We start from the raw sequence: 25,573 nt of genomic DNA, 5'->3' as shown, positions 1-25,573 counted from the left end.
GATCCACGAGCTCATCAGCTCTGGGGATGGGGTGTGCGTCAGTCTTTGTGACCGCATTGAGCCCACGGTAGTCCGCGCAAAACCTGAGTTCTGGAGGGCCACCGGGCGTAGCAGCTTTCTTGGGCACCAAGACCACTGAGCTAGCCTAGGGGCTGCTGGAGGGCTCAATCACCCCTAGCGCCAACATCTTGGAAACCTCTTCCTTGATGCTGGCCCTGACCTTGTCAGCTACCCTGTAAAATTTGTGTTTCACAGGCAGACTGTCTCCAGTGTCCACATCATGGACGCAGCAGTTGGTGACTCCTGGGGTCAGGGAGAACAGGGAGGAGAACTGACCCAACACTTGGCGACAGTCCCTCTGCTGCTCTGGGGTCAGGGTGGGCGAGAGGACCACATCATCCACTGACCCATCTTGCTCCTTAACTGCCAGGAGGTCAGGGAGAGGATCACTATCCTCTTCCATTCCTGCATCTGTAGCCATGAACATAGTCACTTCAGACCTCTCAAAGTGGGGCTTGAGGCGGTTCACATGCAAGACTCTCAGGGGCTGCCTGGGAGTCCTCAGGTTAACCAGGTAGGTTACCTCACTCTTCCTTTCCACCACCTCATATGGCCCAGTCCACTTGTCTTGGAGCGCACAAGGCTCCACTGGTGCCATCACCCACACTTTCTGCCCAGGTTGAAATTCGACCAGAGTGGTATTCTGGTCGTACCATCTTTTCATTTCTTCCTGGCTTGCTTCCAGATTCGCCTGAGCGAGCTTCCTGAAGCGTTGTGTCTGGTTGAGGATGGCCAGCACATAGCTGAACACATCCTGGGGGGTTTTCCCACGGGACTTTTCCAATCCTCCTTCACCAGTGAGAGAGGTCCTCTAACAGGGTGGCCATACAGGAGTTCAAAGGGACTGAACCCTAAGGACTTCTGAGGCACCTCCATGTAGGAAAACAACAGGCATGGTAACAAAACGTCCCACTTCCATCTCATGGGCTCCGCTAGGCCCATAATCATACCTTTCAGGGTCCGGTTGAACCTTTCAACCAACCCATTTCCTTGAGGGTGGTAAGGAGTGGTGAACTTATAAGTTACCCCACACTCCTCCCACAGAGACTTCATGTACTTAGAGATGAAGTTGGTACCCCGGTCGGAGACCACCTCTCTGGGGAACCCCACGCGGGAAAAGATCCCCATCAATGCACGGCCCACCACGGGTGCTGTGATTGTCCTGAGAGGGACTGCTTCCGGGTACCGGGTGGCATGGTCCACCAAGACCAGGATGAACCTGTTGCCTAAGGCTGTCTTGGGGTCCAGGGGCCCTACAATGTCTATGCCAACCCGCTCGAAAGGGGTGCTCACTACTGGGAAGGGTTGAAGGGGTGCCTTCAACTTTGTTCCAGTCTTGCCACTGGCTTGACAGGTTTGGCAAGATCTGTAAAAGGAACCAACGTGCTTTCTCATCTGGGGCCAGTGAAAGTGGGTGACAAGCCGGTTCAGGGTCTTGTCTTGCCCCAGATGTCCTGCAAGAGGCACATCATGAGCCAGACCCATTAGGAAGTTTCTGAAGCGCTCGGGTACCACCAGCACACGGGCTGCACCAGGCTCAGCAAACTTAGGCTCGCTATATAACAAGTCATCTTCCCAGTAGATAAAGTGATCTCTGGCTGCTCCACCTGCTGCCTGATCTACAGCCTGTTGCCGCAGACCAATGAGGGAAGGGCATTCTTTCTGGGCCTGGCAGAATTCCTCCCTGGAGGGACCACCTTCCTGCTGCCAATTGGTCAGCTCAGGTAAGTCTCCCAGTTCGGCCACCTGTTCCCCTGTAGGTTCCAGGGCATCCCCCTCAGGTTCTGCTTCCTCCTGGACCGTGGGAACGGCTGGGGCTGGTTTCCCGCACCCTCTGCCTCTTCCTCTCCTGGCAGGTCTCTGGGCCACTGTTTCAGGCTCCAGTTCTGCTGAATCCCCCCTACTGGCTGTCATAGCACGTGTGGACACATAGATCCACTCAGGCAAACCCAACATCTCCAAGTGAGTTCTGTGTTCCATATCCTTCCATGGAGAACTCTCCAGGTCGTTACCTAACAGACAGTCTACAGGCAAGGCATCACTGACAACTACCTCCAAGGGACCAGAGACTCCCCCCCATGCAAAGGGAACACGCGCCAGCTTGCTGAAGCGCACTGAGCTGTCAGCTGCCACTACAGGGCGGAGTACACCAGGGATGATTTGCTCTTCAGACACCCACTGACACCTCACAGATGTCACGCTGGCTCCTGTGTCTCTCAGAGCCTCAATCTCCCTCCCATTGATGGTCACCTTCTGCCCATATTTCTTAGTGTTAGAGAGCAGTACGGTTTCCTGGACCATCTCTTGGTCTCCTAGGGAGACAAGGGTCATAACTGCTAGCTCCCCCCAGTCACTAGAAACCAAATCCCCTCCCAAAGCTACACTAGCTAACGCTGGGGCGGGACTACCAGTGGGTGCGGGCTTCTTCTTGGGACATTTTAGAGCAATGTGGCCCACCTCATTGCAGTGATAGCAGGTAGGGGGACCTTGGTTATCCCTTCTGTCTCTATTGTCCCGCCTGCCCTTAGAGGGCCATGGCTGTTTAGGTTTGGGGGGTTGGGATTCCTTTCCCTGGGAACTATTTTGGGGCCCTTCTGAGAACTCCTTTTGATTACCCTTGTCCCCTCCACTCTTCTGTTGGGGACCCTGCCCACCTTTGGCTGTGGTACCCACAATTCCTCTGTGGACCCTGGTACTGGTCCAGCGGTCCACCTCCTTAGCAAGCTCAATGGGGTCTGTCAGCTTGCTGTCTAAAAGATGCTGGCGCAGCTCTGGAACACAAAGACTACTGAAGTGCTCCCAACTGATTAAATGCAACAACCCCTTAAAATCAGTTACTTTACTGCCCTTCTTCCAACCCTCCAGTGCACGCGAGTACAAATTCACACACTCCATCCAAGTCTCAGACTCTCTCTTCTTGAAGTTCCTAAACTGCAGTCTGTACTGCTCTGGAGTAAGGCCATACCTGAGACATAAGGCCTCCTTCATTTTGGGGTAGGTCATGGCACCTGCTAATTCTAAGGGCTCTAGAGCACTCCTCCCAGAAGCCTCAAAATGTTTCCACAGGCCCCCCCCCCCAATACTGCTCAGGCACACCATTCATCTTCAATGCAATTTCATACGAAGTGAACCAGGCATAAATATCCTCACTCCTATGGTAATTCTGTACCAGGTCTTTGGGAATATATACTTTACCCCCATGCACTGGCTGCGTGCTGCCACCATTAGAACTGGCATCCACCGCCTTGGCTTTAAGATCCAGTTCTCTCATGCTCAACTCATGAGCCAAAAGCAATTTCTTTTTCTCTAAGGCACGGGCATTTTTGCTCTCCTCCGCCGCCTTTTCTACTTCCAACTGCTTCATTTTCATTTTCATGACTTCCAACTCATATTCTCTTACTCTTTGATACTCTTGTAACTCTTCTGGGGAGAGGCCCCTGCTGGAATGGTTGCTGCCAGCTCCTGTACCTACTTTGCTCACTGGCAGATCTGCGCTTTGAAAACCATTTTCTACATCCACATCATTTCCCTCTTGTGCCTCCCAATGGGCTTTCAAGATTCTCTGCAGCTCCTCCTTTCTGTAGGCGCTTTTTATGGGGCACTCAAACTCAAGGCAGAATTTCCTCAGTTGTTCAACTTTGTATGAACACAAATCTTCAATGCAAAACTCTAATTCTGCTTCTGCCCCCTCACTGAGTGCCTTTCCTTTCGCAGACATGATGCTTTGAAGAGTTACTCAAAAATAGAATCAAAAATCAAAAACCAGTAGTATGCGGTAGCGTAGTGGTCTGCACTCACTAGTGATGTACACCAATTACTGTGGGTCAAGTAGAAATACAATTTCAAATCCCACCGCTGCCACCAATGTTAGATCTGGGGGTCTCTAGTTGGCAGAGGTAGGTACCACTGTCCAAATAGGGACCCTTGCTTCTAGTCAGGGCAGGGAGATAACCCTCTGAGATAACCCCTGCTCACCCTCTAGGTAGCTTGGCACGAGCAGTCTAGGCTAACCAGAGGCAATGCGTAAAGTATTTGTACCAACACTCACAGTAACACAGTGAAAACACCACAAACTGACTCCACAACAGTTTAGAAAAATAAAGGTATTTTAATCTAAACTACACAAGACCAAAACGACAAAAATCCAACATACACAGTTCAAGAATATGGTTTCAAAAGAGTTCTTAAGGTTGCATTAAAATTCTTTACGTTGCAATAGAATTCTCTACGTTGCGAAAGAATTCTCTACTGATGCGTGAAAAGTTCACAGTTGCTTCACGTTTACTCACAGTACCTTTTTGTTGCAACAAAGTTCCAAAAGCAGAAGCTGGTGCGGTGGATAACAAGCGATGCGTTGCTCCTGAGACCCTGGGGAGGCAATGCGACAGCCCCGCTGCAGCAGCGGGCGTGTTGCGACGAATCCGGTCTGTATGGGGAGGAAGGCCACTTGTATGGATTCCGGTGCGTAGGTTCCATAGGAAGTCTGTTCTCGCAAAGGCACGATGCGACGATCTCGTAGGGGCTGCGACGATCTCCGGAACGACGATGTGTGGTCCAGCGGTGATCCTCTCTCTCGCAGCTCCTCAATGCGATGGTTCTGCGACGATGCTCGCAGCGACGTGATGCGGTCCGCAAGCAAGCAGTGCGGCGATCTCACCCAGCGACGACAGGCTCTGCGACGACACTCGCAGAGATGTTCGACTTTCCCGTACCGGTCTGGTGCGCCCCACAAACAAAGGATGCGGCGGCTCTGGGAGCGGCGTCAGGCGCTGCGACGATCTCGACCTCCGTAGCGGCGGGAAACTTCTCGCACTGTCGGGAATGCGCTCCGCAAGCGAGCGATGCGACACTTTTCAGTTTCAAAAGTCTCTCAAGCTTAGTTTCAAGCTTCCCAGCACAGGTACAACTTCCAGAGGCCCCACAACTGGATCAAGCACTCTAGGAAGGACAGAACTCTCTCAGCAGAGTTCAGGGAAGCTGGGGGTGAAGTCCTTTTGTTCCTGGGACTTCAAAACAGGGAGCCAGCTCTACTCAGGCCCTTGGAGATTCCTTCAAGACAGGGGACACAGCTCAGCAGCAAAGTCCTTCCCCTCTCCTTGGCAGCAAAGCAACAGGTCAGTCCAGCAGAGCAACAGCAGGACAGTCTTCCTTCTTCAGTATCAGCTTTCTCCTTGGCAGAGGTTCCTTCTTGATTCCAGGATGATCTAATTTTCTGTTGTCAGGGGTCCTGTACTTATACCCCTAAAGTCTTTGTTCTCTTGGTGCATGTGGGCCCTGAGCCCGGTCTGAACCAGTTCTGGGTGGATCCTGAGCACTTTGTTTTGCTGGCTGCATCTTTCCTTTCAGAGTGAGGGGCAGGGTCCTCAGCCGCCCAGCAGGAGGTGGAGCCAGCATTGTGGAAGGCAGGCACAGCCCTATTCAGGCCCAGGTGCTAACTCCTCCCACCACTCCAGTTGCAATTGCAGTCATTTAGCCTAGTGCTGACTCATCCAGCCTCCTGAGGAATCACCCAGCCCCTGTCACTCTCAAACCAGACAGTCAACACACAAATAGGCTCAGGCACACAGAAGCGTCAGACAAGAGAACAGCAACTTTCTAAAAGTGCTGTTCTTAAACACAGGATTTAAAAACAATCTTTCCTAAAAGATGTGTTATTAAATTCTGAGTTCACGGATACTAGATACTTATGTCCTATCTTGTTCCTATGGGAAGAAATGCTGTTAACCACTGTAGCCAGCATCCCCCATGTTAACCTATGGAGCAAGATAGCCTTACAGTAGTGAAAAACGAAAATGGCTGCCATTCACTACCAGAGCATGTCACCTGCACTAGTACATGCTCTACCTTTTACATACACTGCACCCTGCCCAGGGGGGTACCTTGGGCCTTCCATAGGGGTGACTGATGTGCACAAAAAGAGAAGGGTTAGGCCTGGTCAGTGGGGACACTGACCAGGAGGACATGGCAGTTCTAAACTGCACACAGGCACTGCAGTGTCAGGCCTGAGACATCATTTTAGGGCTACTCCTGTGGGTGGCACAATCAGTGCTGCAGGCCCACTAGTAGCATTTGTCATCACCAGCCCTGGCACACCCAGTGCACTTTACTAGGGACTTCATGGTGATACAAATATGCCAAACATGTATATTCAATCAGAATAACAATTTACACAGGGAGCACTTACACTCTGGCACTGATCAGCAGTGGCAGAGTGTCCAAAGCATCTAAACCAGCAAAAACGAAATCCAGCACAGCATCAAAAATACAGGAGGTAGAGGCAAAAAGATAGGGGAAACCACGCCAAAGATGCCAGGTCTAACACATTTCATGAATATTCACTCACTGAACGCGCACTCAAACGTTTGAGCAAACACGCTCTTGCATACTCACGCTATGACCCATTTGCTAAAATATATGCATTCATTCACACTTAGTCACCGATGCTTACATTTGTGCAACTGTGCACACACTTACATACAAACACTGCCATGCACAAAAGTGTCTGTTCATATGTACATGCACTTGTTTGTGCACATAGGCTTGCACACACGGTTGTTTCCTCTACACATACATAAACACGAAACCCCCAAGTTTTTTGCAAACACTTACACAAACACTCTCGACAACGCACACATACTCAAACATGAATAGTGCTGAATATTGCACCAATATAAACCGCTTTTAACAATGTTCTCATTAAAACCACTCCCAAAGCTCCCTCAGAAAAATCATGCTCATTCACTTCAATTGCTTGCATGCGAAAAATGATCAATTGGTCTGGCACCCCACCACCTTTAAATTCCACCAGCCGCCACTGCTTACCTCAGTTGCCAGGGAAAGTCATGTTCCAGCTATTTGTACTCCATTTTTGATTAAACAAATAGTGAAAAGTGACACATTATTTACTATTAGTATAATAAAATAATTGACAACAATCGAGGCTAGTGAAGCCCTCTCCAATGTCCATAAGGACGAGCTGCTTCTGGTCCTGCCACTGATTCTGCTACTGCTGACGCCAGAGGTCACAAAGGCAGTGCCAGGGGGCACAAGGGACATGCCAGGGGTCGCAGAAGTGATCCCTGATGACTTCTAAATTATGTCCATGATTCCCAGTAGTACCCCTTGAAAGCTGTACCATGTTGAAATAAGCACACATGCTTGGGACCACACTGTGCAAATGAACATTATTTTCTTCTCCATTGACAAAACCCATCTCCAGGATCCCCCTTCAAATCTAGACCCAATACCTTTCCTTTCTCCTACTAAAAGGCAAGTAAACTCAAGCCCTTGGCTGGAGTAAATTTCAAAGTATGTAAAGGTGTTGCATCTGAGTATGGAAATGTCCACAAATCTATGAGTTTGTGGGTATTCCTACATTTACTGCCACTCCATCTAATACCCCCTTCTAATCCCTTGCATGATGATGATGATGATAACTGTGTACTTCGGGGCACTCATAAGAGAGAAATTTGAAATCCAAAAATCCTCAAATGCATTCCTATACTCTCTGAATGTGAGGGTACACTGTGAGCTCAAGAATTGTAAATATTTAAGCATTTATCTTCAGGTAATTAGTAGCCATTACACGATCAATGGAAGAACTAGAATGGATCCAGACAGAGACTTTGCTCCTACTAAGAAACCATCACCCAGCACACAATAAGAAGCATATAGTCCTCTGCAGTTAAAGCTTACTTTCTCCTTACAGGGATTTCAAAGAGGTCTGTCATTATTCTTGGATTCAAACTGCTCTTTTACCCTTCCTCCTTTCCACATACATCCATCTCACTTCTTTTTCATCCATCTTGAAAAGTATAGGTGTTGGAAATGGGGTCTCTAGTTGGCAGAGGTATGCACCCTTGTCCAAGTAGGGACCCTTACTTCTAGTCAGGGTAAGTGAGTTACACACTTTAGATAACTACTGCTCACCACCTTGGTAGCTAGGCACGAGCAGACAAGCTTATCCAACAGGCAATGTATACAATATTTGTACTCCAAACATACAGTAAAACAGTGAAAACATCACAAATGGACACTACACTAGTTTAGAAAAATAAAGGTTCTTTACCTAAACCAAAATATGACTTTTAGAACAGTTATCACAAACATAGCATTTGTAGAAACAAATAGATCCACCTGGGACTATTACGACTTCATGACAGGCATAAATCCAAGTACGGCGCTGACCGCGAGGTACACAGCGTCAGACATGGAGCCACATAGACCCCCAAACAACAGTACCTTGGAAGACGAAGTCTATAGAGGATGCACAGCGTCATGGAGGTGAGGTGTCAGTGCTAAGGTCGAGGCCAGTTCCCTGATTGCCAGGGGGGAGGTAAGGTGTTGAGGTCGTAAGGAGGCGAGGCGTCGTATTCAGGACAGGGGTAGTTAGGTGGTTCGTGGGTGAGGTGTCGGTTCCGGTGAGGCGTTGCGATGCGAATCTGAAGAGTTCGGGAAGTCACCCTCATTGGTTATCGGATCTGTGATAATTGGATGCCGGTGCGAGTGTTGACGTTCGGAGTGCCGATAACTGCAAGCATCAGCTGGCATTGAAGAGCGTTGGAGCTGCAGTGCAGGAAGGACGGTGTGTCGTGAACGTTACGTGCGGTGCCCCCGGCCTTGATGCAGGTCATGGCATCACTGGCGGTGGCACTCATGGCGTCAGAGTTGTTTTTCTTGCTTTGCAGCACCAACCACAAAATTCTCAGGACCCAGGAATTGGATTGGTGCCCTTTTGAATGTAGGAGTTCACAGAGGAGTCAAGGTGCTGGTCAGTGGGTCGTTGGTGAAGACTTTGTGGCCCTGAGACTTCAAAACAGGAGGCCATCACACACAGGCCCTTGGAGATTCTTCTTCAAGCAGGTTCACAGCAAAGTTCCAGCCTTTGACCTCTGCTTGGCAGAAGAAGCAACTGCAGACCAACCCAACAAAGTACATAGCAAAGAGGCAGGACTCCTCCTTACAGCTCTCCAGCTCTTCTCCTTTGCAGAAGTTCCTCTGGAGTCCAGAAGTGATTTAATTCTCTGGGGTTTAAGGTCCAATGCTTATACCCCATTTTCTCTTTGTTCCCTTTGTGGCAAGGGTCTTTGAGGCCAGTCCAAACTAGTTTTGTCCTCTCTGGTGCAGCATCACTATAGAAGGTTGAGACAGCATTGTGCAGAGGAGACACTGCCTATTCAGGTGCATGTGAAACTCATCCCACCACTCTAAATGCAGCCATGGTTTATTCAGCTCAGCTGTGAGTCACCCAGGAAATACAGGACACACCACAACCCCCCTTGTGGCTGTCTACAGTGAATGCACATCCCCAGCCCCTGTAACTCCAAAACCAGACAGTCAATAAACAAAATAGCAGAGGCACACAGAATGGTTAAATAAGAAAATACCTACCTTCTAAAAGTGCCATTTTCTAAACACACAATTTAAAAACCATATTCCTAAAAAGATGTGTTATTACATTCTGAGTTCAGAGAGACTAAACTCCACTTCTCCATCTTGTTCCAATGGAAAGCTATACGTGTTAGCCTATGGGACAGATAGCCTTTCAATAGTGAAAAACAAAATTGGCAGTATTTCACTAACAGGGCTCGTAAAACACACCAGTACATGTCCTACCTTTCACATACACTGCACCCTGCCCATGGAGGTACCTTGGGCCTACTGGATGGGTGCCTTATATGTAAGAAAAGGAAAGGTTATGGAAGGTCAACAGGGCAGTTACAAACTGCACGCAGACAAAGCAGTGGTAGGTCTGGAACAGATTTATAGGGCTACTTCTGTGGGTGGCACAGCCAGTGCTACAAGCCCACTAATAGCATTTGATTTACGGGCCCTGGCACACTCAGCGCACTTTACTCGAGATTTACCAATAAATCAAATATACCAATCAGGGATGACTAATTGCAACAACAACTTATACAGGTAGCACTTGCACTTTGGCACTGATCAGCAGTGGCAAAGTGCCTAAAGCATCTATGCCAGCAAAACGAAATCCAGCATACTGTAAAAAATACAGTGGGTAGAGGCAAAAAGTTTAGGGAAACCACGCAAAGGTTGTTAAGTCTAATAGGGAATTTACTGGCATTCAGGCTATAGAAATATTGTTGTTGGTTATCAGCATTGAGATATGTAAAACCTTATTGCTCTCCATTTTCTCCTCGGTCTGGGCATCAACCCAATCAATTCAATGAATTCTTCAGACCTGTTTGCCCTGTCACTTCCATGGGACCATCTAGTTCTTCTACCAATAGTGTACTTTGATTGAGCAGCTGTACATCATATGTAAAAGGCAGCTCTATTACTTCCCTAGCAAGGAAAGGATGCCAACCCTAATATCTATATCCTGCCTATCCTCTCGAGCATTATGTATTTCCTGTACTGAGTACGATATTGCAACAATTTAATAATTTACGAGGGGAATTGAAGGACACCTTTTGTGTACAACTTAATATTTGATTCCTTTCTTCTTCACTGAATCCTCTCCCTGTGTAACAAAACTGTTTATCTTTGTAGTCAGCTAGTTCCTATATAGTAACTTTTACCAGTGCTTGTAATAGTGACACTAGGCGGCAATAATCCCCAGGATTGAACGGAAGATGTAATACTTTGGAAAGTGCATACATTGAGGGCCAGATTTACTATTCTAACCCCTACCCAACAAATATTGGGGTAAGTTCATACATTTGGGGGAGAGTGAAGTTCAGACTTTCAATTCTAGCTCTAGCTTGACAAACACTGTACAAATTGCATATTAGACCTGGCATTCTTGGCATGGTTCTCCCCTAACCTTTTGCCTTTAATGATCATGTTTTTAGGACTTAGTTTTGCTTGTCTTAGGACTCTGCCCTTTACCACTGCTGGCCAGTTCGAAAGTGCATGTGCTCCCTCTTTAATTATTGTTGGATTAGGCTTACACCCAATTGGCCTGTTAAATTTACTTGTCAGTCCCTAGTAAAATGGTAACAGATCTGCCCAAGGCCCATTAATTAAATGCTACTAGTGGGCTGCAGCACTGATTGTGTGAACCACTTATGAAGCTCTTCAAAACATATCTCGGGCCTGCAATTGCAGTCTGCATCCATTTTTGAACTGCTAATTTGATCTTTCAAAACAAACCTTTTGCCAGATTCATACCTTCTTTTCTTAATACATATAGGTCACCACTAGCGTAGGCCGTGAACTGCCTGGAGGGCAGGGAGCAGTGTATTTAAAAAGTAGGACATGTACTTTTAAGTTTTACATGTCCTGGGAGTGGAAAACTCTTAATTTAGTTTTTCAGTATGGAATTGCTTTCGTCTTTTCCTTGTGCTTTGAGCTAACAGAAGCTGTCTTGTTATGTGTTATAGGTACTGCTAGAGGACCCATCAATTTGATTTATGTACAACAGAAGTCTATTGAGCTTAATAAATTCCCATTGTTTATTTATGGATTGACCTAAATTCATCTCCATTGTTTATTTATTTTGTATTGGATAACATCACTAATTCTTTCTAGGTGCTCCAAAGAAAAAACACTTAAAGGGAGCCCAATTTTATGGTCAGTGCTGAGAACCTAAAAAGTTGAATTTTGAGTTTTTTTTCTAAAAGCTGAGAGGTTGGGGGCGTTTATGTAGAGAAAATGATGCCTTTCCATCGGGGAAGCTAGATCTAGTCCAATTGCAGTTGAGTTTAGAGATTACTAGAAACTGTGGTCTCAAACTGAAGTCTCTTTTTTGTATCGTTTATTTTTTCTGCAGGTAAAGTTACCATCTGCACTAGCCTAGTATGTTCTACAGAATTGTAAACAATATTCTTTTCTAATAATTTCATTGTGAGTAATTGGCTTGTAATATGTATGCATTTAAAGATTTTAACGGACATTTGCTGGAGGAGGTAGCCATTAAAATTGGTACCAAAATTCCAAATTCCTAATCAATAAGTAATCTTCATGAATTAATGTCTGTCTTCCAGATTATACAACGGTGCATTACCCAGTAATAACTTCATTCAATTAAATAAATAATGGATGTCATTCATGTTTTCTCAGGGAATAACGCACTGCATTTCTATTTTATTAAAATGCTCCTTAGCACATATTGGAAAGTCACATGAAAAATAAAGCATCGTGATCGTCCTGAAGGATTATCACTACCGACAGACTTCAGAGGTAACTACAGTTTAAGTTAATTAAGGCCAGCTTTGGGTCAAACACAATATCCCTGAGCAGTGAGAAATTTATGAAAATTCAACTATTTTTAAAATTCTAAAATTCACAAAGTAAGAATTCCAAGCCTATAATGGGTGCATTTTTTTATAACAGGCCACTTTTATACTGGTTAAGTTAAATACATTTTTCAGTGGAAGAAATACATATTTTAGTGAGTTTCCCTGAAAAATAAACCATTCATCTATACATGCCTCCTTGAGCTAGCTTTTCTTGTGTAATCATTCAAGATATCATTATAATGTTCAAGCAAATCGTAATGAGGCATGTAAGAAGAGTGACTGGCTGACGCTGTATTATAAGCGTCATGCTAAACCCTAAGGCTTTGGTATTTCCCACGGCAAAATGTGAATGAGGAAAAGTGTTCTGAGATTTGGAGGAAAATAGCAGGAACCCATGGTTGTTCCCCATGTTTTTTGAGAAAACTCAGAATCAGGAGGGAATCCAGTACCCCGATAATTGCAGATGGTTCAAACCTGCCAACTCACATGGTGCCACCGTTTGACACACGATATCGGCTCCCATCACACGGTCACACGGTGAGGAGCCGATATCACGTGGTTGAAACCAAGTCTAAATAGTGGCTATCCAGCTTGTTTTCCTAGGATTTGAATTGCCAACATCCATTAAGGGGTGTGAAAACAGCCTCATTAAGCTTTTTTTTTCTACGGAGGAGGGGGCTGGGGGGCAGGATGACGTTCAAAAGAGCTTCTAAGGTACTTCTCAACACGATACCTCACCCCCTCTAAGACCCCGCACCCTTCTTTGGGTATTTTGAACCAGGGCCGGACTGACCCTAGTGGGCATTAGGGATATCCCCCGGTTGCCGCCAGATTGGGGGCCGGTTTTGGGGCCCCGGGGGCATTTTTGTTACCGGGGGTTGGCAATATCGGCCCCCTGTTACAAAATCGTCCGAAACCGGCCTCAGCAAACAGCTTAACTGCACACCCTCCCCTCCCCCACCCCCCGCCTCCACCCAGTGGTGCCGGGCCGATTGGTTTGCCAGGGCCAGTTTCGGTTCCCAGACCAGCCCTGTTTTGAACTGATTACCAGACGATTTAGGCCTAAATCTCTAAAACGTCGGCTAATGGTCTCTTGTAGTTAAACATTTTGCATACAATGAAATGAGCCCTGCCGGGTTTAAAAGGATATGTCGAATAAATAGGTATGCAGAAAAATATACCTCACCCCCTCTCTGCCTGACTGAAATTATTAAATCTGACGTATCCATTCTTGTGAAAATAAACAGAGCGTGGCAAACAAAAGGTCACCTGCATTATTGCCTAGACCTGAAATGTAAAATTGCCTTAATGAAATGGTATGTAGCACATAGAACTCACAGTTTATGAGAAACTTAAATCAATGTCAATGCCAAAGCAGGTGACAAGGCAAGAAAACAAGGGTGGGTTTGGAGTACAGACTGCATGGAAGAGCATTATTTCTTCAGTTAAATAGCAAATTACAGCTCCCTGGAAAGTCCTGCACACTTGGGTGACACAATGTCAAATAAAATGTCCTGTGAAGGCTGAATCATTTCCAAGTGAATGCCTTTGAATTCTCACGAGTTGAAAATGACCTCTGGCAAATTGCCACCTCAAAAAAACAATTCAGGGTGAATGCACTCCTATTGAACTTTGTAGTGCTAACTTCAAACTGCAGGTCGCAAAAGAAAACTGCAGAACAGAAAACCTGAAGGCAAACTCCATTCAATAGCAGCGTTCTATGTCATGTAAGCAACATGGAGAACCGTGCTGTCCCTTCATTCTGTCAACATCCAATACCTGTTCCCTCTGCTTTGTATAGTGTTTGTGATCAGTGACACCAAACCTGTCACATGACCCTACATAAGTACGAGATCCAGACTAGGGCTTCAAGAGATGATTATAAGAAACATTATCGTACATTTTACATAAAGTGAACTAATGCCATTTTTAAAGTCTATGTTCTTCTTAAAACCTGGGATGGATCCAGCCATCGGATATTCTTTGGACATTCTGGTGCACAATATACCATACACTACGTGCCCTTATTTCACACTGCCTCCCTCAGAGCTCTATAATTAAATGTCTGCTCCTTAATTAATATTGTTTATTTTTATTTATATAGCAAGGACCTACACTCTTCTCGGGTAGGGTAGGTAGCAGGTCTATAGGGAGCCACTAGATCAATGCCTTCGAGTCATGGTTACACAATGCACAGGTCGATGTTTACAAAAGTAACACACTGGTAGGATTTTTGGATTTACGATTTGTGAGGAGAATGATAAGGATTTCAGATTTACAAGATTACACTTTTCATTTTGTTGGTGTTCAGGACCAGAAGTGACAGGATAGTAAGTCAGAAGAGATGTTATAAATGCTGGGCTAGGTGTTCCAAAGGGGTGTGTGTCGTACGAATAGGTGAGCTGGAGGCATTTTCTGAAGGATTGTGGTTAGTTTTTGTTATTTGTAAAGTGAGTTGATTGGTGGTTTGAGATAGGCCAGTGAAGTGGTGTTTACATACTACATAGGCATGCGTGTGTGTGTTTGTGTGTTGGGAATGAAGGATGAGAAAGGATTCAAAACATGGGTGTGCCCTCAACAAGTTTGTATTCCCCGGTGATTAGACTAGCAGATGCATGCAAGGTAGTGTTGAAGGGGATGAGTGTATTGATTGGAATCAAAGTTGAATGATGAAAAATAAATACAAGTTCCAAAAAGTGAGGTCTGGTGCCAATCACCTGCAATCACCAGCACAAATTAAGTATTGGGCATAAACCATATAGTGTCAGACATACTAACTTGTTACAAAAAGAGTCAGGAGCCTCGTGGTTGATGGTGTCAAGGGCCCCAGAGACATTATAGTAGGCTAAGAGGAGTGGATTATCTGTGTCTATGATTTGGAGGGTCTCCTGGAAGTCTTATCAGGTCTTGGTATCAGAGCGGAATAAAGGCTGGAACTTAGAAGTCCTTTTGTAGATTTCATTAGAGTGTGGTTTTGAAATTGCAGTATAACCACATTTTAAAGGCCTATTACCAGGAAGGGTACAGTTGTAATAGGGTATACATTTGTGGCATCATTTGAATCTAGGTTGAGTGTCTTGAAGAGGGAAATCACCTGTCTAATTTTAGGGCCGATGGGAGGTGCTGATGATGTCCGTGTATAGGATTGCAGGGGCATGGGAGAGGATTATACTGTCATCATAGGGTTCTCCTTTGGAAGATCTGGCAATAACAAGTAAGTCGCTAGTTGTAAGGGTGAGAAAGTGGTATCGATAGGACCACTCCCTGAGCTGGGCTATGGAGGGAGGGTAGTTTGTTCAGTCAGCTCAAATATATTGCAAATAGTCTTGTTTTGTCAGTAAAGGCGTTGTTGCTTGGTGCTCTTTTTTGAGTGGGGAATGGGTGTGCAGGCAGTGGATTGCCTGGTACATGTGTTCTACCGCAATTTCCATCTGTGCATTATTTAATTTAATGAAAAAAAATCAAGTGCACAAATGTAGGTCAACTATTGAAAAAACTACTTTTTCATGTGGGATTTACTGGTCTTCTCAAGACAAACAGATGAACTCGGGGTGTGATAGGTAACCTCAAAAGCATATATTTGCATTGTTTTTCAAGAAAGCATAGATGCTCAGTGAGGCTCGATTTGAACTTCCTTATACTTTTAAGTATCAAACAAGTCACCCATATAGGCCTTGTTCCCCAGAAGGTAGGATGCATAGTAAGGAAAAGTGGTACATACAAGAATTTAATGTTGCAATGTACCTACAGTTACTAGCCCCCAAACGCTTTTTTCAATGTTAGGGCTGTAGCTGTCCTATGAGAAACACTAAAGTTCTGATAAAATAAGAAGTCTGCTAACTTTGGATTTGGATCAGATACAGAGGCGATTAAACCACTACTTTTGATATTTTTTGTGAAGTAGGATTTTTAGTAAATATTTGGGAAACACAACTTTAAAACAAATGCACTTTACCTTCCTGAACATCCAGTACATGCCTGAGCATTAGTCAGTAGCTGGACCCTGTCAGTGCTTTATATTAATGAGGTGTCAAAAAACCTTTCCCCAAAGAAAAGCAAAGGCTTAGGCTTTTTGACAGGAAGGATATAATGTAATTCCTCTCAGCCCAGGAAGGATAGATGGGGATGTACAGGAATTCATCTGAAGTGGACCAGGGGGAGGCCTGACCATTCATAGTTAGGTGTAAAGGGAGACATAAGGAAAAGAAGCCTTTTGCTCCTTAAGCCATCTGTCACTATCAGTGATGGCTGGTTCCAAAACCAGTCTGGTGCTGCTGAAGAGGAGGAGACTGCTCGTTTCCCTAATCTTGCCAATGGCTAGCACAGAAGCCCCATTTAGAAAGCTCAGGGCAGGACTGACTACCGGGGCGTTTTGGAATTCTGCCGAGCTGGGGCCTGATTTCACTGCGGTGGGGTCTGATTTTGTTCATGGAGACCTGCGTGTACTTCGAAATAATTGAAGCAAAACGAATTTCGTTCAGTACACGTAGGTCCCCATCAACAAAATCAGCCCCAAGCTCAGCAGCATTCCAATACGCCTGGTAGCCAATCCGGCCCTGAGAAAGATTCTGCCAAGTTAGATTTGCCTCAAAATAGTGTGATGTGGGATAGTAAGCCAAACAGGATGTGATGCAAAAGTGGGAAGCTTTGCCCTTGGGAACTTTTGTCTCTTTGGTAAGTTAGGGAGTGTCCAGAAGTTCCTCCCACCCATTGGCTATGAATTCCACAAAACTGGTATCTCACCCACATCTCACCAGAAGTGTTGCCTTCTGAGACCAAGGTGGGGACGTGAAGTGATGGACCTACTTCCACTTGTACTCAGGACTAATACATTGCTTCTATTGGTCAGTTGGCTGAACTTCTGTGTGGCTACTGGGACAAAACAAGCTACAAGAGTTTTTTTTCCTGAAGTGCCCAGTAGACCACTTCTAACTGGACCTGGAGAGGATCCTGCTGGTGGCCTCTGCTAGAGGGAGTCCTGGCCCCAAGTGCTGTCCCTTATGTCCTGTGAGCCTTAAATTTGACCACGAGGAGCTGCTCAAACAATTCTGAAAAGTTTTAACTTAGAGAATGTTTGGACTTCTAGGCTCTCTCGAGCCTCAGCGGGGCCTCACAGCAACTGTGTCCAATTTCAAAGGGATTTTATTGGATATAGTTTTAGCTTGCCCCTTTGGAGGATTTCGAGAGTAAGTGCCTGATTTAAATGTTGGTGGAGAGGGAAGTCTATTGCAATGGCAACATAGTTCCCTCCTGCCAACATTATGGTCTTCCCACCTGACTTAGAATTGGGTGGACCATAGGTTTGATGATGGCATAGACTACTTTTGTCTTCTCCTTGGTCAAACCCATCCGAAGGCCTTTGTACTGCAATATTTGTGCTGCAGTGTACAACACAGAGTACAAACCGATGCTAGTCTTCACACACATGTTTGCATTATGGTGTATTGTACAACGTAGTCTAGTTATGAACCAGCACTTGGGAGGAGAGAAGCACCCCCATATTTTTTGTGAAACGTCACTGTCCGTACTCTCTGCCTCTCAAGCAACATAATGCAGAAACTATGGCTGCTGTGCTGTGTTGTGTGAAGTATTCGCAAATGTTTCCCAACATCTGACACCACCTTTTTGTGGTGCAGAGTGATTGCCAATTTTTTTTAATTTAGAGGCAATTGTTGTCCTGTCTCTTGAAATGTGTGCTAGTCCTATGTCCATTCTCATGGCTCAAGCGGCATCTAGTTTCTACCATCCTCATGTACACCTCCTTGTTAAACATTTTACTTCCAGTTTTGTAGGACATGTTATGATTAAATCTCTTTCTATTAATCTATTGCTGTTACACAATTCGAAACACAACTCCGGTCTTTATGTCATGTGATACTGTATCTGTCAATACGTTTGTTAGCATTGTGTTGCAGACAGGTGCGGCTGGCCCCGATCGGACGTAGTAAGGCAGGGGTGGGAGGGGGGGAGAACGCTTTTGGTAAGGGGAAGGATGCAGGAGGGGGAGGACGGGGGAAGCGACTAAGAAAATGTAATTAAAAACGTAAATTGTTGCCGCTTCCTCACCCGTCTCTCCTCAATAGTCCTCCCTCACTCAAAGTTGACCACAGAGGTCACACCCAGGTTTCCAGTCAGCCTATCAAAGCCTGCCTTAGCTGTGTTGTGATTGCTCTGAGCACCATTTTGCGGTGCACAGATGTCTATTGGAGGCCCGGGCATGTTCTCCAAGTAGGCTGCGATGCAGCCTGCATTGTGAACATGCAATGTGTGCATAACTGTTACGGGCTGCCCGAGAGGGCTCTCCAAGCAGTCATTGCGCCCTTTAGGAGGGTGCAACCACTCCTCCCATGCCCTCGCCCACTCACATAAAGCTGTAGGTGGAAGTATGAGAAAATAAAATGATAATAAGGTGAGGTACTATCATTTTATTTTCTCTGTCTTCCACTTCAAGAAAGCAGTGGGCGACGCTTCACCACCTTAGCAGAGGAGCAGCCACTGGTTGCAGATGCAGTTCAACTTAACAAGATGGACGGGCACTTACAATACATTCCAAGTAGAAATGTGCAGTCTGTTGATCCGTCTATAAATGCACAGAGCTAATTTAAGTCTTGCTGAACAGGATACAAGTATGCTTCTTAGCACATTAGTAGGGGTTTTTTCCGTTATCCTGGTTATATTCCTGTATTGACCTAAATTTTCCTGCGGAGTTGAGAATGAAATGACCATTGAAGAGTTATTTCCTCGCCCCCACCTCCCCACTGGTTGCTAGCGTCGCGAGCCACCAGTGATCAAGAAGTGACAGTGCAAACCAAAGTGAGGAAGTTTCAATGCCATTTGATGAAATCTCAAAAATAAGGCGCTGAATGCAATGTGGCAAACTGGCACATAGTGCTTGTTTTCTAGTGCAGCTGCCACTTCAAATGTAAGCACAGAGAAGACAGCATTATAGAGTTGTAATAGACAGTAGTTAGTTATAAATAGATTTTCAGAGACTAACAGCAAGCTTCTATTCGTCCAGGGCTCGATTGTGACTTTTTTATTTTACATTGGTTCTTTTTTTTTTTTTTAAATAACCTAACTGTGTACGTATTGATTACAAGATTGTGTAGTTTCGATTCCAGACGTACATTGCAATAGAACAGTAAATAACATATATAGGTGCCTTGAGCCATGTTTCACCGTATTGTGCTCTATCAATCGCTTTTCCCAGAGAGGGGTTTGATTTGTCCATCTATTCACACTCCATGTCAACCAGCTCCAGAAGATTGCTATCTACTAGTATGCTTTCTCATCACAGGCATCCATGTGCAATGTGTTCTGTGTTATAGGGTCCCTGGGGCATACTATCAAGACAGGCGATAAAATGATCGCCATTTTAGTGGCAGAAAACAGCCGCTAAAACGGCGATAATGGATTTGATAATATGCTCTATGGAATTCCAATTGAAGCCCATTTTAGATGTACTTCACATTTAACATGGGCTTCAATTGGAATTCCATAGAGCATATTATCAAGCCCATTATCACTGTTTTAGCGGCAGTTTTCTGCCACTAAAACGGCGATAATTTTATCGCCTGTCTTGATAATATGCCCCTTGTTATCTGCGCCCATGCAGTAGTGTAGCAAGGGTGCCAAAAGCAAAGAAAATGGGCCACCAACCTCTGTTTGGGGGGGGAAGCCAAGCCATAATTGAAGTAAGGGGACCCCTGATGCCTCTGGGCTCTGGTGCCATTACACATGCTTCACGAATGATAGCTACACCTCTTCCCCTGTGTTTCGAATACGATGCAGGAGTGGCGAGGGGCATATATGGTCTAGGGCTGTCCTCTGCTATTTCTCTGAATTTATGCTTTTTAGTCCTGACACTTATTGGATGTTGGTTTGTCACAAGGGTCTATCATTAGGATGTCGTCATTGCATGTCCCGGACGCCTAAGCGTAATTGCAAAAACACCATAAGTATCGGAGACATTTTAGTAAATCCATGGTACTGTTTAATGCAGAATTACTGATAATAATGCAGTTACTCCTGCTCACTTAATTAAGAGTAATTTGGGAGGAAAAACCTTACTGCAAGAACAAATTTAGTAAGCACAAGCTCAGTATTCATGTTCTGCTGGATTTAGCACCATTTCTTAGTGCAAAATGCATCCTCGCGTCCATTTGTGAAGTGAGGATGCATTTTGCCCTAAGAAAATAGAGCAAAATGCCAGGAGAAAGTTGGGGGGAAATCCTACCTCAAGAGCTCATTTAGCAGCCAGCCAGCTGGTCAAGTTTGCTATTTGCGTTCTGTTGCATTACGCCCTACATCTTAGCACAAAATGCAACCTCACCTCCATTTTGGACACATTGGGGCATTTTTGCGTTAAGAAATAGTGCTAAACACTGAATTACTCTTTTCACACATAAATTCAGCGTCATATTGCAGAATTTGTAGGTAATGCTGAATGATTAAGTAATAATACGAAATAAAGCTAGTTTCACCCATACTTAATATCCTATCTGCTCTACTGTAACTAGTTGACAAACAATACTACCTTTTAAGCTAGATAGTGCCATCAAAAAGAGCATTTCGAGCAGTCCAGATAAGGGAACATTCGATTTTATAGGAAAGAATGCAACTGATGTACGTAAACACTTTCCCGAAGTGGGAAGTAGGCTCATCATAATTTACATGCATCAAGTGTATCAGATAAACGTAGAAACTGACATAGTAGTTGCTTGTAAATGCAAACTATTGGTCACTCTGTTACAGGAAAGCTTCAGTATTTCTGTGGAGTTTCAGTTTAAAAACATACACGTTTGCTTATCACCGGCGCACATTTTGTGGAAGTCCTCACTTTAGCCATAAAGGCTGGTAACGGAGTTCAGCATTTTATAGCTCAGCTCTATTAAAAAGTGATGCGGCATCTCCGCGCTAGCGGAGTCTAATTAGATGACAATATTAAAGTCAAGTGAAATAGTAAAAATCACAAACTCGGGACAGATAAATATGCAATTAATTTTGATACGCTTGCTGGGACAGTTTATTAAATGCGAAGAGTTATACGGACGAGTTTGATGACTGTGGCATATTATATCACCGGTATTCGTTTGTGCAATAAAATCCGCCACAGATGAACAATGTGTATACGGTTTTGCAAAATCATTTCGAAAACGAGGCTGGTCTTAATGCAAACACGTGTTTCTCGGTTTGGCACCTCGATATTAAGAGAACCCAAATCCAAAATAAAAACTTGTACTTAGAACCGCTTTATTAGTGTGTCTCTCAAATTCGGTTACAGGATTGATGCCAAGAAAACATTTTAATGTGCCCAGACCCGAAGAAGAAATTGTAATAAGCAATTTAAGGGCTATTTTCCAATCTCCATAGCAACGCAGCATTTATACATGAGCATTCAAGAACAGACACGGAAATATGAGATTCAAAGGAAGGCGCTTTTTTATCTTTAAGCTACCCTTCTTTGACGTCATATAGGTGCGCACACCAGCCCTGCAGTCACAGGTAGCAGATTCTAGTATTTCAATTAAACCCAGTTACATTGATGGACATATAGATAGTTCTGTGGCAGGGGGTGGTTAAAGGCACTTCCCTCACTCCCATTAAGACAAACAGCGGTTTTGCCCCACAGCTGTGAAAGGCTGGACTTCCTTTCTAGGTATGGTTTCAGATGGCTAGTGCTGCAGTCGGTCTAGTTATTAATGGGCATCTGGTTTTCCAATTTCTGACCCTGCAGGTGGTGGTCTCAATATTATTTGTTCAAATTCAAAATAAAAAGAATAACATACTTTGCATGGTGACTGGCTGGTAAATGTTCATAGACAGGCAGCATAAGCCTGTCCAGGCAGGCGTGAATGTGTATCATCACGTTAGTGATGATGTCATCACACCGATCACAAATCCAAGAAGTCAGACTGTGGCTTACATTCTATTCCCTGAGTCTGCTGCACCCTGCGACTGCCTGAGCCTAAGCCTCCCATTGGTTAATTGTAGCTGGCTCATGAGGGAGTTGAGGCAAGGTAGCTGCGAGACCGCATCTGGAACTTGGGAGTGTGGGCTCTTGAGGAAGATTAAACAAAAGTAAATGTGGACTTTCCACTTGCTGCATAACTAGAGTAGCATATCCTGCAGCCCTGCATTGCTACTATCCTCAACGTGCTCGATGTGGCTGTGGACCAACACAACTTTTGTGCGCCATGGTGTCACCTGTAGAATCTGTGCGCTGCATCGCAGTATGGTAATTGCTGAGCAAGCTTGAGTCCAGTAGGCACCACAGCCATACTTACCAGCGTTGGCAGCATTTCGGCTGGGGCCAGTGCCTGTACTTTAGCAGGCAGGGTCACAGCAAGCTGAGCAGTGGATGCCGATGTCCTTCGCCATCCATGGACCTACTAATTACAGGCAGTACTAGCAGTGACATCACCTGCTGTGCTCGAGCAGCCGTCTGTTCCGCAATAAACCCAGTCATATCAAACTGATTAATATATGCAAAAAAAAAGCATTTTCATTTGGTGTACATTTTGTTTTTGCACTCGGTGTAGGTAAGAAAGTAAAACACGCCATCTTTCACTTCTTTAGGAATGACAGCAGGAAAACTCAGATTTCAAAATAGCAGGCACATGTACAGGCAGACGACAGGGGTCACAGGCAGCAGCAGTGTTATAGATGAGAGTGAGAGTAGGAGTAAAGAGGAGAAAGAAACAACAGAGAGGAGAGAGATAAGACGGAGCTAAGTAGAAGAAAAGGAGAGCAAATCAGATACAAAGAGAAAGCAGCCATGATGTGAAGAAGAGAGAATTAAGATGAGAGAAGATAGAACGAAAGGATGAAGAGGACAGGACAGAGTAAAAAAGCAGACAAATGATAAAACGGAGAAACAGCTAATCAGTGCTAGAAGAGTTCTAGTAAAGAGCCAAGATCGGGGGGAGAGAGAGCAGAGCATAGATACAGGTGTAGAGGAAAAAGGGCAGGGCTAGAATGAATAAAGGGCAAATCAGAAATACAGGGAATAAGGTAACACACCAGGTGTGACAAAGATGATAGAAAACAATTAGAGAGGTGAGAAAATAGACTCCTAGAGCAAAGACTTAGGGGACAGACAACATATCAAGGTTAAAAGATAGAGACTTGGGCAGTGAGATTGTTGAAAGTGGGGCTCACCGGAGGAAGAAGTGAGCTGTGGCCTCCTTGGAAAAATTTTCAGCACCTGCACTTCTTTTTTTACAAATTAAGCACTGGCAGAGAGGGAGGGGGAAGGCGATAGAAAACAGAATAGGGAAAATTAAATAAATAAAGAACTCTCATTCTGTCGTCTGTAGACATCTCCCTATAACCTTCGAGAAAGGCAACAATGTCGGAATATCTGGAAACAGCCGCTCTCAGGGCTGTTCTGTGAGATAAATGACAAATAGAAGTTTGCACAAAGCTTATCCGAAGGACTATTTAAGAGCAATAAATATAGGTTGACACTTCTCTTTAGTGACTTAGGGCCAGATATCCAAAGCATTTTTCCTGTCGCAAATGCCCCGATTCAGGCCGTTTGCAACTGGGAAAATGCTTTTACCAAATGTACAAAATGCAAATTGGTAACGTGTTACTGAATTGCATTTTGCATTTGCGATTCGGTATTTGGAATGTTAGGGCATCCTTACAAATACCGAATCAGTATGGTATGCATTACTTACTGTTTTGCGACAGAATTCCAGTCGCAAATCAGTAGAACTTTGCCACTAGTTTAAAACTAGTGGTAACCCATACACATTGGGTAAGGGGTTCCCAAGGGACACCTTCCCCTTTGAGAATGTAAATAAAAATATTTTTTAAGAGTAGGCACTGGTCCCTTAAAAAATGAAACTTTAAGATTTTCTTTTTTTCTTTTTAAATGCATCATGTTTTACTTTAATGAAAACGGGCTGCTTTATTAAAAAGCAATCATAAACATGGTGGTCTACTGACCTCAGCAGGCCACCATCCCTGTAATGGCTGTGACTCCTAATGGGTCGCAAATTGCGACCTACCTCATTAATATTCACTATTAATTATTTATACTATATATTGTTGATTGTTTGCACCTGCAGCTAACTTACAGTAATGTTTACTCCTTTTGGGTGCTTTGAAGAGAGAAGGAAGTTATTTGAACATCTGTTAACCCACATGTTAAGGATGTGTTCTTATGCCTTTTCTGTGAAAATAGTTGCCCATTCATATACAGTAATTGTAAGATACCTTCACAATGATTAAAGTTCAAAGCTCCATGGAGTGCACTCAGCCATCTATGACCCATTCTCTGACCCCAAACACAATTAAATACAAAATAAAATAAATATGCACAACATACACCCTATTTATCCTTTATAGGTCTTCGCTGGAATGGTAGAGTGGGCATGTGTTTTCTGATTTACAACAGGATAGTATTTCATGAAAATAGCAGATTTGTGATATTTGAGTTTGTGAGCACAGAAAACATTTCTATTGACAGTAATACTATAAAAAAATATGCAATATTATTGAATATAAATAATCAGTTATCCTATAAGAAGACTAATATGTAATAGACCGTTGGGCGAATTTTATAATCGCTGAATACTTTATCTGGATGCATGCAGCCACATATTAAAACAGGAGACAGAAGAAGGAGATTGCTTTTCTTATTGAAGATAATTCCTTTCTGACAACTTAATTGAAGAAATAAATATGTATTGTTTTTGAAAGGCCTGTGGGGGATCATTGAGATGCCTGGTGCAGATTAGATGACATCTCATTGGGTGCAATCTACCTGCTCTGGCTTCAGGGCTCAATCTCGGTTATCTTTTGTCCTTGGCTGGATCAGGCAGAAATTTAAAAAGAAGTTACTCATTGTCTCATTCCTTGGGTACCACCAGAACACATTTTATCATCCCTGAAAGTTTAAAATATAGTACATTTACAGAGAATTTAAACCGGTTATGTTTACCCTTCAAAAGATATCTATCAGTGGAAACTGTAGGTCATCGAAACTCTTGTAGATGAGCTGTAAGAAATACGGTGACATTGCATGCTGCTCTGTTTATTTGTCACATGTGTGCATGGGTGTGAATGGTGCTTCATGATGACGTGAACAAGCAATGACAAAGACGAATGCTGGCCTTTGTATAGGGAAAGGGGACTTCTCATGCTTTGCTACCTCCCAGAACAGGCATGGCAAAGCTGTGCAGACAGAAAGTGGGTAAGAACAGGTTTCAATCATAGATAAACAGAAAGGAATGATATATTATAGAGACAGGTGGTACTTGTAACATATATTTATGGTTGCTTTGTCCATTAAATTCTAA

Source organism: Lissotriton helveticus, chromosome 4_1, assembly GCF_964261635.1.
Source record: "Lissotriton helveticus chromosome 4_1, aLisHel1.1, whole genome shotgun sequence".
NCBI classification, from domain to species: Eukaryota; Metazoa; Chordata; class Amphibia; order Caudata; family Salamandridae; genus Lissotriton; species Lissotriton helveticus.
Note: the sequence above shows the minus strand (reverse complement) of the source record.